This window comes from Gastrolobium bilobum, unplaced genomic scaffold (assembly GCF_033153095.1).
Source record: "Gastrolobium bilobum isolate Gb01-03AN ecotype WA unplaced genomic scaffold, APGP_CSIRO_Gbil_v1 utg3020, whole genome shotgun sequence".
Taxonomy (NCBI): domain Eukaryota; kingdom Viridiplantae; phylum Streptophyta; class Magnoliopsida; order Fabales; family Fabaceae; genus Gastrolobium; species Gastrolobium bilobum.
In genome coordinates this window covers 114,843-130,922 of record NW_026896080.1, presented here as the reverse complement: position 1 = coordinate 130,922, position 16,080 = coordinate 114,843, and the positions used below count along the sequence as shown (strand labels likewise).

General features: G+C 37.7%; 1 non-coding gene across 1 annotated transcript; it reads right to left on the bottom strand.

The window, feature by feature from the left end:
* Positions 1–295: 295 nt before the first annotated feature.
* LOC133297696 (small nucleolar RNA R71) lies at positions 296–402 on the bottom strand. The gene has a single exon (XR_009749672.1). It is a non-coding gene; the product is annotated as a small nucleolar RNA R71 (small nucleolar RNA).
* Positions 403–16,080: the final 15,678 nt, after the last annotated feature.

Below are 16,080 nucleotides of genomic sequence, written 5' to 3'. Positions count from 1 at the left end.
AGATTCTAACAACTTTGAATTGAAGCCGGCACTGTTGCAACTGATTCAAAAAGAACAGTTTGCTGGAGGAAGCACAAAGAACCCCTATAGTCATCTCGATAACTTCTTACTTTACTGTGATACATTGAAAGTAAATGGAGTTCCTCGTGATGCTATCTTGCTCAGGCTATTTCCATGCTCACTGAAGGATGAAGCAAGAGATTGGTTGCAGTCTCTACCTGAAGGAAGCATAACCAATTGGGATGACTTAGCAAGAAAATTCTTGGCCAGATTTTTCTCAGCTTCAAAGATGGCAAGGCTCAAGGCGGAGATCACTGCTTTTGAACAAAAAGAAAGCGAATCTTTGTACGAGGCTTGGGAACAATTCAAAGGAACACTCAGGAAGTGTCCTCAACATGGAATTGAAGCATGGGAGAAAGCAAGAATCTTTTTCCAAGGGATGACATCCACCACAAGAACACTGGTAAATGCTGCTGCAGGAGGCTCCCTGAAAACAAAAACTCCAGAGGAAGCGCTAGAATTGCTGGAATCCTTAGCTTCTCAAGAATTTGACAATGCCCCAGCCCCAGTTGCACCAAGAAGAGCAAGAATTATGAAGCTCGAAGGCTATGATGCGCTCTTAGCCCAAAATGAACAAATGCTGCAAATGCACAAGAAACAACAAGAACAATTAGATGCTCTTACAAAAAAATTTAATCTTTCTCAAGTTTCTTTTGTTTGTAATTCTAATATTAAATGTGGTATTTGTGAAGAGGCTCATGCAACTGAGGATTGTGAATACATAAGAGCAGTGGAAAAGCCACCAGCAGAGGTCAATGGACTCTGGTATGATCAGAAGAATCAGAATCAACATCCAGGGTTGCGTCACAAATCCAACCATCAGCTCAATCCTCCCCTTCCAGTGCAACCACATACCCCACAACAAAGTAACACTTCTGAGTGGGAGAAAGCTTTTGCACAGTTATGCAAGACCACTTCTGAATATGTTCAAGGTTCAAATACTTTCAGAGAGGACATATCTGCTTTCATGCAAGAGACTAGAGCAGTACACCAGAATCAAGAAGCTTCCATAAGAAATCTGGAAATTCAGATTGGCCAGTTGTCGAAGCAATTTTTTGAGAGAGCTCAGGGTACTTTTCCAAGCAACATAGTTGTCAATCCAAGGGATCATTGCAATGCTATCACCACTAGGAGTGGTACAGTGATTCAGCCTATAAAGGAGCAGCCTGAAGAAAAGAAGAAGGATGTAAAGAATCAGATGAAGAAAAGAAGGAAGAAAAGGAAAAATGATACGATTGAAGTTGACAAAAGCAATCCTGAAAAAGTCGAAAAGAAACTATTCAAGTGGGAGAATAAGAAAGCTCTAGAAAGACAGAACAAGCCATTAGATCTCTCCCCATATGCTCGAATCCCTTATCCTCAGAGATTAAAGAAAGAGATTCAAAAGCAGCAGTGTTCAAAGTTTCTAGACATATTCAGGAGGTTGCAGATCAACATTCCTTTTGCCGAAGCTTTAGAGAATATGCCCAACTACGCGAGGTTCATGAAGGATCTATTATCAAGGAAGCGTAAGTTGCGGGAATGCGAGACAGAAAATCTGACGGAGGAATGTAATGTTATCAGCGAAAAGAAGTTACCTACCAAAGTCAAGGACCCAGGGAGCTTCAGCATTCCATGCACTATAGGCAAGATGGAAGTAGACAATGTTTTATGTGATCTTGGAGCTAGCATCAATGTCATGCCACTCTCCATGATGAAGAAGCTGGGGATTACTGAAGTGAAGCCCACAAATACGATAGTGCAACTGGCTGACCGCTCTTCAAAGCAAGCTTATGGCATCATTAAGGACATATTGGTAAAGGTAGAAAAGTTCATCATTCCTGTTGATTTTGTCATCCTTGACATTGAAGAAAATTCCACAATTCCTATGATTTTTGGAAGACCCTTCTTGGAAACTTCAGGAGCACTGATTGATGTACTTAAAGGTGAGCTGATCTTACGAGTAGACGAAGAGCAAACAATTTTCAAATTCTTTGACAAATAAGTTTCCTCCTCCGTAGCTCAACCACAAGATCAAATCTACTTTATTAGTGAAAAGAAAGGTGAAGAAGAACACAATGAGGAGTCTTCTCAAGAAAGTAAGCCAAAAGTTAAGATGGAAAAGCCGAGGAGCAAGGGAAAGCATATAAATACCAAATTCAAAGTTCCTGAGACTACTTTACCTCATCCATATGCAGAAGAGCACTATGGTAGGACACAATTTATGAATGATGGAGCTTGGTCATCACCAAGATTATGTTTTGAACCACCATGATCATAAGTTAGGTACGTCAAGCTCGTGACGTAAAATAAGCGCTAATGGGTAGGTAGACCAACACTTTACTGTTTTACTTTAATTTCACTATTTTAGTTATTTTTACTTTGAAAAATACAAAAAAAATAGGAGAAGGTGTTGAGACTAATGTCTGTCATTGAGTGAATTTTACAGGTGAAGAAAAGGGAACAAACAACAAGAGAAAGCAACTAGTTGTTTTATTTCTGATGCGATTTCTTTGTAGATTTAAATTTGTTGCTGAGGACAGCAACATTTAAATCTGGGAATGGGGAACGCGTGGTTCATCTAAGCACAATTGAGTAAGCCGGAGGAACTTCATGAGCATACACAGAATATCCGGCTAAAACAGGGAACTATCTCAAATCCCTTCTCCTTTGCTTTAGCTTTTTTTTTCTTGCATTTTAAATTTTGTTTTTCATGTTTAATTAGATAATTTTAATTGTTTTTGTTGAAAAACCCCAAGCCAAAATTTTTTGTGTTAATTGGAAAAATGGCGGGAAATTGAAATTAGTAATTGATTCAGAGCATGATGATGCACTTATACAATTTTTTTTTATGAGCATCATTACAAATGAGTGACATGGTTCATCTAATATATTGTTTTATATTGAAGTTGTTTTGAGAAAAAGAACAGGATAATTACTGTGCATTCATAGCCGTAAGGTTTCGAGCCTATACAGAAAATTTTTATTGAGTGTGCATTCTACTGATGAAAGACTCTAGAACTTGCTTTGTTTCTGGCTTGAATTAGTATGTGATTTATTCTATAGATATGATTGAGGCATGTTCTTTCTTTAAACTAGATGGCCAAATAGCCAACCATTACTGTTATTCCTTAGTTAACCACTTTGAGCCTAGGCCTATTTATTCTTTGAAAACCTATGAATTGAATAAGCCATTATCCATACTATAACACCCCGTATGCATCCGGTTTGTTAACATATCATCGTATTAAGCCACGCTTAATTTAAAAATGCGGAATATCTTTTTTCTTTTCAATTATGACGTCATTATACTTAGCCAAATTGATTACTTAATCATTTTCATAAAAACATCGCCTGTATGTAATTGCAAGAGACAACTAACTGAAATACCTCATAAAATAAGTAACAGTGAGTATCTAAAATCACGAAACTACAACACGTAGTCCGGACATAATCCTAATACATTATTACAGCTCAAATCTAAACTAAGATATAGTCAATCAATGTGGCATGGACAATCCTCATGCTCACCAAATAAGGCAACACAGCCGAACATAGTCTCAACAACAGCAACATGATAATAACAAGCTAATAGCATAGTGTCAACAGATATAATCCAGCATCCAAACGTGTCAGCAAATTAACAGCAATATCAGCTAAGCCCTGGCCTCCTGCCGACAGAGGTCTCAACCCCCGCATTACCTGAATCTGAAAATGGTGCCCCAAACGTGGGGTGAGATCTCTAAAAAGAAATCTCAGTAAGACAAGGGGTCCTCAAGGATCTTCCACCCCAAGCTCACTTACATGTGCAAATATAAGTTCAAAAGCATTTATTCAATATAAGTTCTGAAATATGCAATGCAACAGATAATCATGTCATGTGTATTCTAACAATTCTACTGATCAGAGAAGTGCAGGAATACGTCTATTACCCACACAATACCAGCCCATGTTGTATCAGCCCATGCTGCATACACCCTAAAGGATCACCCCATGGCTTCCCTTTAAGGCAAACACCACATAAATATCATACAGCAATTGCACTTAACAGCCCCATAGCATTTCAATAAACAATACATGAAAACCACATCATGCATATAAACCATCCCCCTATGGGAAATGGTGGAACCATCAATGGCTAAACCGAGGACACGAAAGCTTACCTTGTAAACTAGCTATCCAAACCAAGAGTCCACACAAGCTCAAGGCCCACAAACAACACAATCACAATCTGCCCATACCATAATTAATCATCAATAATCATAGCACAGATTACACTAAGTGATTAAGTCTTTCTTACTCATTTTAACTCATTACATGTTGTTTCTGCAGGAGGTATTCGAATACTCCTCGATGAGTATTCGAATACTCCAAGTCTCCAGAAAGTATTCGATTACTTTCATTTAAGTATTCGAATACTACCAAGTATCTGAATACTTTTCCCCAGTATCCGAATACCACAGTATTCAAATACCAAACCCCACTATATTCGAATACTTTCCAGTATTCGAATACTTCTCCAAAGGTATCCGAATACTTTTCTTCCCAAAAAAGTATTCCAATACTCCTACAAGGAGTATTCGACTACCAGATTAAAACTACCATTGCAAATATTTACCAAATACTCTAATATTTTACTATGTTAAACTAGACATCTCAAGCTTTCCAAAGACATATCTTATGCCTCAATCGGAGTTGTATAACTGCGGTTATGATTTTTGCAAAGTTCCTACAACAAGCTGAATTTCCAGCAATAGGGTCTTGACTTCAAACATACACTGAGAGAAATCCACTTATCCAATGGATCTGAAAATTTACAAGGTTGTAGCCCTATGTGTTAGATTCACATAGGTCTAAATATAACTCAATTTAGAGCTTTGTAGCTCAAGATATCGCAATTTTACTAAACTAGGTCGCTGTTGTCTCGCGAAGTATTCGATTACTGCATTTTCCCATAAAAGTATTCGAATACTGCCCGAAAAGTATTCGAATACTTCTTCGACAGAATGCAGAAAATTGAGTTTAAAGGTAAAATCGACCTCTAATGATCCAAACTCGATTTGGAGTCCAAGAACTCCTTAAACAGATGTTTATTAACATGTTATGAACCCAGAAACACATTCCTTTTATCATATGGTTCAAGTTACGATTTTTAATTGCTTAAAACATCAAAATACACAAGGGTGATCATGGTATACCTTCCAAGCTCCAAAAATCCGAAAATAAGACACACAAGGGGTCCTCTACACAGCACAATGGTTCAGACTTCACAAGGCTACGAAAATACACTTCAAGCTTGACCCTTTATGCCAAAAGGTGGCTTCTTGAAGCTCAAGAAGCCAAGAACAAGGCTCCACACACTCAAACTCTGAATTACAGCCCCAAACCCACCAAACAGCAACTGTTCATCTCAAAACAAAGGTCATTCTCACACTCCCAAGGTTGCTCTTAAGTGTCAAAGAGTCTAGAGGTGAAGAATCCATCATAAAAGTGGTGTCTTGATGAGTTCTATGGAGAAAAGGCAAGGGCTTGGTGAAGGAGAAGAGTGACAGCCAAGGTGGAGCTCTCAACTCAGAAAAAAGGCTGCGTAGAAGCAAGAAATTTGACCTAGGTTATTGTGCAAATGCTTATTTATACCCCCATTAAGTTTAATCGCACAGTATTAGCATTAATAGCTACACTTAACATTTTAATCTCAAACTTTAGATTCTAAACCTACTCATTTTTCTAAGATTTATCATATTTTTATTTTATTTTTCGGAGCACCTTTTCGGTACGCGCTTTTCCATAGCCAATATCAGTTCTGGCACCAGTTCTCATTATTTTGACTTGAAACTTGTTTTACAAGTCCTACATATTATTCTAGGAATATTCATGCACTTATTATAATTTTTCGGGATACTTTTTCGGTACGCATTTATACCGACTAGCAGAACTGGTATCTGCACTTTTCGTCAGAAAAGCGACTTTCAACATTATTACTCACTTACTATAATTATTAAAGCCTCATAATAATTATTAGGGTCAATTATGGAATTATCTCATAATTATCTAATTAATTTCCTTAATTAGCGGTGCGGGTTCTTACACATACACTCCTCACCTTAATTGAGATTGAATTTTAGATTGAGGACAAGTGCTCATTGATTGAATATATGAATAATGATGTGTGGAAGTACAGGGAAGAAAGGCAAAAGCAAAGTAAGGTTGGTTGGAAGGAAGAAGAAACACACAAAGAGAAAGAAAACTACTCGAAAAGAAAGCAGAAAAGGAAAAAAGTGAAACAAAAAGAAAGAAGAGTAGTCTGAGAAAAGAGAAGGACAAATAAGAGAAAAAGTCCAAGAAAAAAAGAAGTGAAGAAGAACGAACGACAAGAAAAAGAAAGTTGTTGACAAATTGGAAACAATTACATCCATTCCTCTTCAAAATCTGGATTTTAATCTCAGAGCCCTTTCTCCAAATTTTCCTTCCCCTTCAGCCAGGCCAAGTTACAACCTGAATAAAGACCTTTTGATCTGTTGAATACTTTACTATTACTATGGAGAGCTAGAATATGAGCAAGCCTATGGTAGTCTGATTCAGTGGGATATGAGTGAAACACCAACCCTCTAAACAGTTGAGCATGAGTGAATTGTAAACCTAGTGAGGGAGTGTCTCAGGAAGTTTCCCCTATTCTTGATCTTAAGGAATTTCATTAAAAGTTTCTACTGATGGATTATTGATCTTAATGCTTTGATGTATCACTCTTTTCTTAAGTCTGAATGCTCTGTAGTCATTTCCCTGATTAAATCCTGCTTATGAATTCCATGCAATTAAAAATCTTGATTGATTCCACTAAGTTTATTCTAGTGCATTGCTGAGGACAACAATGTTCAAATCTGGGAATGGTTGATAAACCCTTGGTTTACCATGTTTTTAGGTTTAATTATGTTTGATATATATCATGAATTGCATGGAAATTAGGGTTTTATACTGTAAAGTCACAATAATTGAATATCTTGCTAACATGTTATCATAGTTCTTATTTTAAGGGATTTTTGACACCTAATATGGCTCTTTGGAACCAAAAGAAGACATCAAGTTGAGTTGGAGCCTCAAGGAAGCAAGATTTCAAGTGTGTACCAGCTGTAAGAGGACGTTTTGGCGTCCATGAATCATGTTTAAACGCTCAAGATGAAGAAAACATCAAAATCCACTGGAGGAGAGCGTTTTAGCGCCCAACAGAGCGCTAAAACGCCCTGACAACATCAATTTCCCTTCGAAGAGCACGTTTTAGCGTGCAACAGCACGCCAAAATGCCCAGAGGCAAACAGCAATACACATCAAGCACGTTTTAGCGTGCAAACAGCACGCTAAAATGTCCATACGCGGTCAAAGCAACTCCAGGAAAAGATTTGATCAAGATATGCAGCAGGATTCTATAAGATACAAGGAAGAAACACATCAACCTTGATTGAGATAAGATATAACTCTAATAAAAAGATGTGATGGAAGATCACAACAAGATTTAAAAGCTCAAAATCGTCAACCAATCTCTAAGATATCAAATGCAAAAAGGAAACAAAGTTGAAATCAACCACAAATCTGATATGGATTGATTGGAGATTTAATGAAGAATACAACCCCAAAAAGCTATAAATAAAGAGCTTGGGGTCAAGACCAAAACACCAATTCAGAAACCAATTCACAATTCCAGAGCATTACACCAAGACGGAAGGAGGAATCCTGTTGCGGAGCGCTGGAACACTGAGGAACCAAGTCAACATCACACCAATGGAGGCTTGGGGTTCTCTTTTCTTTATTATTTCTTTTCAATTCAGTATGCTAGGCTAGTCTTAGTTGTAGTTAAGGGTAGATGGAACCCAATTAAATCTTATATTTATGGATTAAATTGTCTTCGAATCCTGTTCTTTTTATAATTGAATAAATTATCTGTTTTTAATGCTTTCTATGAGTTTGTTCCTTATAGAATGATTTTGGGGAATTGTATGACAATAGGGATGTTGGTGCATGAACCTTGACTTGATAATTTATCATAATCCTTGTGATCTAGGAATAGGAATAGACATAAGATAATTATGCAATCTTGTAATTCTTGATCTTAATGCATGTTTTTCTTGGGGACTAATCGGGGAACTAGAGTTCTTTCAAGATTACATAGATTTAGGGTAACAAGAAATTGAGCCATAATTAACTCAGATAGAATTGATTGGCAATATATTAAGAAACAGATTCTTGACTTTTAAATTCATAACATATTGAGGATATTGGGGGAAGTCGAAACCTTAACTACGCTTGTTCAAATTTCAATCAAACATCATCATCATTCATTCTTTTAATTCTGAATTTTCATATTCAATGCCTTTACTTGTTTTTAATTTTAGGTTCTTTGAACCACAACTCTTTTTCATCTAAATTCTCTCAACCCAAACCTTTGATTGTCCAACTAAAACGCAATTAGCGAACTAGTTCTTGAAATTCTGATCCTCGTGGGAACGATCTCTTACTCAGTACATTTTATTACTTTCACGATCGGTGCACTTGTCGTATCGCTATCAGCTAGCTATATAGGGTAGACAAGGAGTTTGGCTTATAATTCAAGGGTATATGATCAGAAAAGAAAGATTTAGGTTTCAGGCTCAAATAAAAGGACCAAAGGAAAAAATGAGAGGGTAAGACTTTATGGCTCTAGGTTACACATTCAGAAATAAGTGCCCCTGTCATATGAAAATATCCACAATAGTTGTCTATGACTTATACTAGGTAAAGATACAAACAACATGGAGTGATCACTCAGCAAGAAAATAAGTGTTTAGCCTCAAATTCTTCCCAAGTTATTGATTCAGAGATATAGGCATCAGTTAAGCTAAGTTATGTTAAGTCTTTTCTCAAGAAACATAACTTAGCTAATGTTTGATTAATTGATATTTAGAATCAAATTAAATACATAGGTATGATAAGATATATAGAACAACTATGGTTGATTACATGCAGCCAGCTAGTAAGCATAGATAAGTCAGAAAACAAATTCTGCTCAAGTTCAAAATTTGCTATTTTTTTACAAAAAAAATAGCATATCAGGGATGATTAAGTCGTGTCCTCGCAGCAAGGAAAAAATGCATAACAGGGATGATTAAATAAACAGATAAAAGTGACTAGAATAATGGTTAATTGTAAAAACTTTTATAATGAGAACATGTATGACCATAAGAAGGTCAGCTGAAAGAAGAGAAGGCTTAATCATCCGAGAAAGAGTCCTCGAGATCCATTGGTTCTTCCTGGTCATGTCCTACTGGTTTGGAAGTTGAAGCTTCAGTGCAATGACCTTACAACATCTGGATTGGAATTTCAGGGAATGTCTCTATGTAGGAATCTGCACAGCATTCCCTGATGTTTAGTAAATATTGAATGAACTCCTTGTTGAAATTTTCAAGTTTTTTAATGCACTCCTCCATTGCAGAAACTTTTTCTTTTTGTGGTGGATGACAATTAGGTTGAGGAGCAGGCAGAACATGTGTTTTTTTCTTTTTCGTTGATCTAGTTTCTATTATTCTCTTAAGACAAGTTTCGTTTATTGGTGATTTGGGAGGATTAACTTTGGCTTCATCCAATGGGGAAGAGGGTAGTCCAACTGCGTCACAAAGTAACTTACCCAAACAAGGTAGATAAAATGGCCTTGAAGGTTTTCTTGAGTTCTCATAAAGCTCACTGTACATGAGCCTTTCAGGGAAGAAAAGGAGAACTTCCTTTATACAATATACAGCAACAACTACCCTTGTGGCAAGCTTGATCATGTGTAGCTTGGGCAGCAGACGGTGCCTTACAAACTTGGCCCATATCTGAGCTTCCTTGGTGAGCTATGTAGTGAGCATTTCCTCTGAATCTCAGTCCTTGGTTGAATCACCAGTAACCAGTAAGAGACTTAGCCATCTGGCTATGTATATTGGTATGCCTCTATTAACAAGATTCTGGTGATACCAGTCATAATCACCATCGTAGCAAAAGCCATATATTTCCTTAATCTTTTTAGGAGAGATGACAATGGATTGTCTAGTGATTCATATGATAATGTAGAAGATGAGTCATATAAACCTCCTCCACCAGGTTTTGAGGACCAAACAGAGGGTAAGAAGAGTATGATTGTATACCTAAGGCTATTGGAAAAAAAATGCGATAAAAAGAAGAAAAAAAAGGATGTTGAGGAGCAGGCATGGGAAAATAACATGGAAGAGAAGGAGAAGCAAATGTCATTTGAAAAAGATGGGTATGGATATAACTCTGAAGAGCTTAAGACTCCTCCTTCAAGTAGTGATGAGGAGGTTGAAAGGCCTGTCTTTCCAAAGTTTAATGAAGATAATACATTTGGTCATGTCCACTTAGAGCTTGGAATAGAGTTTGTGAGTTTAAACCAATTTAAAAATGCTGTGAAAGACTATAATATTAGTCTAGGGAGACAATTTAAGTGGGTGAAAAATGACAAGATCAGAGCACGAGCCAAATGTAGTAGTGAAGACTGTGTATGGATGATTTATTGTGCGTGGAACAACAAATTGGCCTCTTTACAAGTAAAGACATTGAATGACTCACATTCTTGTTGCAGACTATTCAAAAATAAAAGGGCAAGTAAGGATTGACTTGCAAAAAAATTAGAGAAAAGGTTAATGACACAGCCTAACATGACAAGGGCTGAAGCATACGAACATTTGAAAAAAGAGTATAAGGTCCATGTACATTTGAAGAAAGTCAGCAAGGCACTTCACAAAGCCAAGGGCAGAATTGAAGGATGTGAGAAGGAACAATATGCAAAGTTAAGAGACTACCTAGGGGAGCTTTTGAGAAGAAATCCTGGCTCCACTTGTCAAATGCAAGTCATACCCCAACCTGACCCACAAGCCCCACCAATATTTTCAAAATTGGATACATGTCTTGATGCAAGTAAAAAAAGGTTCAAAGCTGGTTGCAGGCCATTAATTGGTCTGGATGGTTGTTTTTTAAAAGGATACTATGGAGGACATTTGTTGATTGCAATTGGTGAGGATGCAAACAAAGGCTTCTATGTAATTGCTTATATAGTGGTGGATAGTGAAACCAAGGAAAACTGGAAATGGTTTTTGACTCTGTTACAAGAAAACATTTGCAACCATGGAGTCTATGGTTGGAACTTTATTTCAGATCAACAGAAGGTATGTATTGCATTGTGTCCTATTTGTTTCAATGTGGTATGTTTATTTGACAGTGGTCCTCATTATCTCATGGTTTTTTTTTGTTTGGTTTCTGTATGCAGAGTTTGATTCCAGCTTTGAAAGAGGTCATGTCTGGTGCACATCATCGATTTCGTGTGCAACATGTGTGGAAATTTTTTTATAAAACAGTGGAAAGATAAGGCCATCAGAGGCATTGTTTGGGAGTGTGCAAGACGCAACACTATTCTGCAGTTCCAGAAAACCATGCAACGTTTGAAAGGGTTAAATGAAGCAGCTTGGAAGTATTTGGACAACATTCATCCCTCTTGTCGGGTCAAGGCATATTTCAGTCACTGGCCCAAGTGTGACAACATAACAAACAACATGGCAGAGATTTGGAATGCCAAAATTCTAGGTTACAGGTCCAAACCAATAATCAGTCTTTTTGAGAAATTGAGGTGTTACATCATGAGAAGGATGACAGCACATCAAAGGATTCTGCGAACTATTAGAGGTAAAATAGCTCCTGCACAAACAGAAGAAACTTGATCAATTAAAGGTACTCAGCAATTCATAGACACCTACATGGACATGGAATCTGCATCAAGATATCTATGAAGTCAGTGGCAAAGGTGAGAGGGTTGGAGTGAATTTAACAACTCAAACTTGTGCCTGCAATGGATGGCAATTGACACCGGACTGCCATGTAAGCATGCAATAGCAGCCATTTGTCACAAGAATGAACCTGCTGAGAATTATGTGCATCAATGGCTTACAGTGGATGCTTTGCATGCCACTTATGCACACGCACTGAACCCAATAAATTCTGACCAGTATTGGCCTTCATCTGATGCACCCAAACCTATTCCTTCACCTCGGAAAAGACCAATTGGGAGTCCCAAGAAACACAGGAGAAAGGACCCAAGTGAAGAACAAGGAAGCAGTGCAAAGAAAGTGAAAAAGACCAATGCAGCTAAATGTCCTAAATATGGTCAGCTTGGACGCTATGCGAAGACATGTAGGGACCAGCAACTAATAAGAAAGGTAAGAGACTAGCAACACAAACAAATCCAGCCAATGTCAGAATAATATCAACCCAGAGAGCCAAAAATAATAGAACCAAATGTGATCCTCTACCCATAAAGGAAGAGGAATATTCTGCTGGGTAATAAAAAAACCATCATGTCAACCTTCATACTTGCAACACTTATAAACCTTTAGTGGCGCAAGTTTGCAACAGAAGAACGAAGTTTTTACCCTTCTTTGGTGGCTGAGTTTTTTATATCACGCAAGAAAGCTATCAGAGGATGACTAGACCAATGAGGTGATGGTTAAGGGGAAGAAAGTTCCATTCTCCCCTGAAACTATCAAGAAGGTGTTCTCCCTACCAACGATTAGCGACTGCCCATATGCAGACTACATTGGGAAGAAAGATGACCCCACTTTCAAATTCGAAGTACTAAAATTCATCGCCTTTAGGGAACCAACGTACGTTAAAGGAGCCCTATGTAAGGGTAGTCTGCTAGACGAGGCCAGATTCTGGTCTCTTTTTGCCATCACCAACTTAACCCTTTCAACCCATGATGCTACTGCCAAGTGGGCTCTGCAAGTGCAGCTTTATTGCGGCGGGAATAACTTTCCCAAAAATCGGTCCAGACAGCCCTCACAGTTAAGGCCAGTAGATTGGAACTCCCTCATGGAAACCTATCCAGTGGAAGTTCGTAATGCCCGAAGGCAACATTCTACTGGCCTTAACTGTGAGGGCTGTCTAGATCGGTTTTTGGGAAAATTATTCCTGCCTCAATACTTGGTCAAATTATGTGCATGATATGTCAAATTGAAGCTTGAGGTGTCTAGTTTACTGTATAAAAATTTGAGAGTGATTCGTGGAGTGGTTTGTCTGGAATTGTTGAAAGTGTGAGGGCTGTTTGGAACCCTGTTTGAGGTTGGTTGGCAGATTTGCTTGTCCAACTTCAAACGGTGATAACCGGAACAAATAAGAAGTTTTTGGAACACGGGATAGCTTGCTAGGAAGATAATCAAGTATAGAATTTCATACTAAAAGATAAGAGGTGTGCGACAAGCGAATTTTCCGCAGTAACAAATCACATACGCATGAAACTGAGCCACTGTCAGCAACCCCTTGGAAGAGGATGTTCACTACTATTATCATTTATCACTATGACCAAGTATATCAAGTGGCACTGAAGATAGAGCTTCTTCAAGTACAACTACTATACTTTCATGCTCATTTCACCAAGTATCAACATAGTTTCCCCTAAGGGATTTCATCAACAAGCAAGTTTTGATTATAATGAGACGTTTTCCCCTTTTGTAAAACCTGTCAAAATTAGAATCATGCTTACATTAGCTTTGACATATGATTGGGCACTTCAACAGCATGATGTCAATAATGCCTTTCTCAATGAAGATCTAGAGGAAGAGGTGGATATGGTTCAACCTTTTGACTTTGAATCAGAAGGTAAAACTCTTGACTGTAAGTTGAAGAAGGCCTGTATTAGCTGAATCAGGCGCCAAGAGCTTGGTTTGACAAGCTTAAACACTCACTGATCTCACTTGGGTTTAAAGCAAGCCGTTGTGATCCTTTACTTTTTATCCTTCAGACTCATAATAGAACTACTTATACACTGGTCTATGTTGAGTATATCATAGTGACTGAATGATTCAGCTTTTATTCAGCATCTTGTTGGGCAACTTAACTCGGTGTTTGCACTTAAAGATTTGGGGGACTTTGTGTTATGGCAAAAGAACTCATAGTCTCCCATGTACCAGCATCAAATCAAGTAGCTGACACACTAACTAAGGCCATTTCTCCCACTCATTTTGCAGATCTTTGAAGCAAACTCATGGTTATGGACTCAGCTTTGCCTCACCCTAGCCCGAGTTTGAGGGGGTGTATTAGCACCATATGATTTCTGTTTAATAATTGTTACTTGTGTGTATTGATCTATTGTACATCTTCTGTATGTAGCAAATCCCTTACTACAGTTTGTTAGACTAGTAGTTATGACAGTTATTAGCTGAAAGTTATTGCTATTGCTTTATAAATAGAGCACTCTGTAACTGTTCAGATTTATGTAATTCCGATACTCAGAATCAAATGGATTCTCTTCATTCTACTTTCCTGCATTTTCCTTCTCTCAAAACTCAAATATGAATCAATTATGATACCAATATAAGAGAATCCAATTCATCAAAGGCTCAATCTAAATTATTTAGGATTGGTGATTTTAAAGTGATTTGTTAACTTCATAAAAATTGTTAAGAAATATATTATAGTATCAGCTGATTTCCTACTAAAAGCATATGGTTGTCAACATAATGAATAACAAATATATTATAATATCATATGCGCAGCACAAAATGTTAGTTAAATCCTCTTAATTCTTATATCTGCAAACAGAAATTCATGATCATATTTGTGCCAGACCATTTTTTGTTATATCCAAGAAGTTTGTAATTAAACCATTTGTTTTATCAGCAAATTTCCAACTAAATGCAGAGGGTAATAACCAGAATGAGTGACAAATACATTATAAATTTCAGATAAAATGTTATTTAAATATTCACATACCAGCAAATAAAAATTCATAATCACCACCGGAGACGCAGAGAGGGATAAACGGTGGTAGAGAGAGGGGAGCACAACTCAGAGAAGGATAAACGACAGCAGTAGAGTGCAGCAGCAGCGATGCGACGGAGGCTATGGACAGCGACGCCATCACGACGGAGGCTATGGGAAGCGGCGGCAGAGTGTATAGTGAGAGAGAGAGAAAAGGGAAGAGAGAGAAGGGAGAGAGAGAAACAAAGACAGAGGGGTTATTTAAGACTCCAATGAGGACCGTCGGATCGCTGCTACCAATTTATCGGTGAAATTGATTGGTAGTAACATTGGCTGTAACTTTACTTGGTTGTTATAATATCCCATCCCTATAAGTTATTAGCAAAAAAATAGACATGTTGTTGAACTCAGAAAATCAAACTAGGTAAATAAAATATAACTAAACAGACAAAAACTTCTCTCTCTCTCTCTAACTCATATTCTTTTTTTACTCGTTCAACCATCAGAGTACCCATTGTTTCTTCTCCAATTTCATTGGCCAAGTGCTAAGCAAAGCACCACAAGGAACAGAAGTTCACATGGGTCTCTGATTTTCTTCTCCATCTCCCTCTGAACTAAACATTTCTTCCCTCAGCCGCACTTAGTGTTCAGGAAAGTCTTCAACTTTTCTATAATCTCGTACCTCCCCTTCAAAATTCACTTCAAAATTCAACCTGGGTCGTTCGCGTTTTGCTCTAATTCTACTAGGTCAAAGTTTTTTTTATTCAGTAGGGATGAGAGAGATCATACCATAGAGAGATCAGAGAGAGAGAGAGAGAGAGAAAGAGAGGTTAAAGCACTTACCAGTAGTTGTGGAGAAGAGAGAGCAGAAGGAAGATGAGGAAGAAGAAACGAGCAAGAAGAACCATGGCAGCGAGGTCAGGGAGAATGCCGCAGAATGGAAATGATTTGAACTAAAGCAGAACATAATCCAGAGCGTGGGCAAAGTGGGGACTTTGCGTGCCCTGATTGACGAGGTCTAAATAGATCTGGTTTAGCCATTGAAGACCACGAAGGCAACGAGAAGCGAACGATGGCAGAGTTAAGCCTAAGCGAAGGTCGCGTGAAGAAGCGAAGAAGAAAGAGATAAAGGTCGAAATATTTTTAGGGTTTAGTTTTAAGTATTTATTAATTTTTTTAAATTATAATTTTATTAAAAATAATTCAATTTTTTAGAAAATATAATGTTTTTACGAAAATGTCATTTGACTGTGTCGGATACAATCAAATTCGCGT